General features: G+C 38.6%; 1 long non-coding RNA gene across 1 annotated transcript; it reads left to right on the top strand.

The window, feature by feature from the left end:
• Nucleotides 1-1569: 1569 nt before the first annotated feature.
• Nucleotides 1570-2109, top strand: LOC116926100. Its single transcript, XR_006641662.1, has 2 exons — nucleotides 1570-1745; nucleotides 1823-2109. It is a non-coding gene; the product is annotated as an uncharacterized LOC116926100 (long non-coding RNA).
• The last annotated feature ends 251 nt before the right edge of the window (nucleotides 2110-2360 follow it).

Here is a 2360-nt window from a genome sequence, read left to right as displayed (position 1 = left end):
CAATTGACGCGTTGTGCGGGTCTGTTTATTTTTCAACATTTTACTTACTGAGCGGCTACTGGAAGATAGAAATAGAAGAAAGTGATAAACACAAAACAGCTTTCATTTGTGAATTTGGCCAATACGAATTTAATCGAATGCCATTTGGTTTAACAAATGCTCCCAGCACTTTTCAAAGAGCAACGAATAACATCTTGAAAACGGTATTGTACAAATTCGCATTGGTTTACCTAGATGACATCATAGTGTTCAGTAATTCAATTACTGATCATGTGACACACTTGGAAGCAGTTTTTAGACTCCTTAAACAAGCAGGTTTAAAGTTGAAAAGGAAGAAGTGCGAATTTTTTAAAGAAGAATTAGATTATTTAGGATACCTCGTATCCGGGAAAGGAATAACACCAAATACAAAAAAGTTAGACGCGATTATTAAATATCCCGCTCCCAAAAACGTTAAAGAATTGAGCTCATTTTTAGGTCTAGCTAGCTACTACAGAAAATTTATTCGGGCTTTTGTTGATAAAGCCCATCCACTAACTGCGCTCACTAGACAGTCAGCGGAATGGAAATGGGGGGAGGAACAAAGGGACGCCTTTGAATGTATTAAGAACTGTCTCATCACTAGACCTGTTCTAGGTTATCCAGATTTTTCTCAAGAATTTATCATCTACACGGATGCTTCAGGATATGGAATAGGAGCAGTCTTGGCTCAAATACAACCTCCACCTCAATCAGCGGATTTAGTGGAGTCCGACGGACAGGACCTTCGTAAATCAGACGGCGTAGAAGTCGTCATAGCCTATACCTCTAAACATCTGAACGACCGCGAGGCCAAGTGGTCAACCACAGAGAAAAAGGCATACGAAATAATCCAAGCCATCGACGTGTTTAGGACGTACCTATACGGGCATAAGTTTACCGTATTTACAGATCATAGACCTTTAGAATGGCTAATGAGTAAGACAGAACCAGAAGAAAGATTAGCTCGATGGGCTCTTAAGATCCAAGAATTTGATATCATTATTGGGTACCGACCAGAAAAGTCACACCAAAATGCTAACACACTTAGACGCAACCCAATAGTGCCGTTAGCAAAAGTAGAAACAAGTTCAACAGGTACAAAAATGAAATCAGAAGTAAAAAACGAAACCAAGGAAACTCGAACCAAACAAGTAGTTTTCGAAACCGAAAGTAATCAGTCCAAGGACACGGAAAAATGGATCGAACTCCAACAGAAAGATGAGTATTGCCGAACAATGTTTACATATAGAAGTTAAAACTCATGGTATCACAGTGTATTCACATTGAATACAAGTAAATTTGATTCTGTTTACATGTAGAAGTATAAACTCATAATATAACAGTGTATTCACATTGAATACAAGTATATTTGATCCTGTTTACATATAGAAGTAAAAACTCGTGGTATCCAGAGTTGAAACGAGCTTCACGAGAGCTTGAGCTTTAGCTCAAAAGCTCACTCATTTTGTGAGCTTTGAGCTTGAGCTTCGCTCTTTTTGAAAAAGTGTGAGCTTGAGCTTGAGCTTTTGCCTCTCGAGCGGAAGCTCACGCTTGTGGCGCCATCTAGCGGCCAAAATTGAAAGTGGTTGCCGAAATGAGACAAATCTCCACGTTTGGAGGTGGAAAGCTGTCTGTGCTACTTGCTAATAGCCTAGCCTATACTAGTTGCTTATGCTTACAGTTACAGCTTAGTGATTGAACTGAACAAATAAAAACATGAACTTGTGAGTTGTGTCTTAAATATTGGTTTTCTGTAGTAAATTGCTTAATTCACACTAATTTTCGTTCAAATTAAAACCAGGAAATCTGAAACTGAAAGTCTTAAACTCTTTAGAGAGTAGAGACCAATGAGAAATGGCGTCAAAAAAGCGAACAGCTTCTACAAGTTTACAAAGTCAAAGTCATGTGGGTGCTGTAGGTGGTGATGATCAAGTTGATTGTGAAACTGTAAATGTAGAGAATAATGATTCTGGCAGCGATGGGCATGATTCTGGCAGATTTGTCATTCTCATTCAATGTTAGACCATTGAGCATTGACCGCTTTCTCATTAAAGCAAATCTGAAAAAAATACACTGTTTTGATTGTCAGTTGTCAAAGGTAATCTATTAATAAAATGAACTTGGAAATGAGCTTGAGCGAACGTGAGCTTGAGCGAAGCTCAACTTTTTTTGTGTGAGCTTGAGCTTGAGCTCCGCTCACTTTTAGGCCGTGAGCGGAGAGCTTGAGCTAAGCTCACGTTTCGGTGAGCTAGTTTCAACTCTGGTGGTATCACAGTGTATTCACATTGAATACAAGTATATTTGATTCTGTTTACATGTAGAAGTATAAACTCATCATA

This window comes from Daphnia magna, unplaced genomic scaffold (genome assembly GCF_020631705.1).
Source record: "Daphnia magna isolate NIES unplaced genomic scaffold, ASM2063170v1.1 Dm_contigs160, whole genome shotgun sequence".
NCBI lineage: Eukaryota > Metazoa > Arthropoda > Branchiopoda > Diplostraca > Daphniidae > Daphnia > Daphnia magna.
Note: the sequence above shows the minus strand (reverse complement) of the source record. Positions and strands in the feature narration are given on the sequence as shown.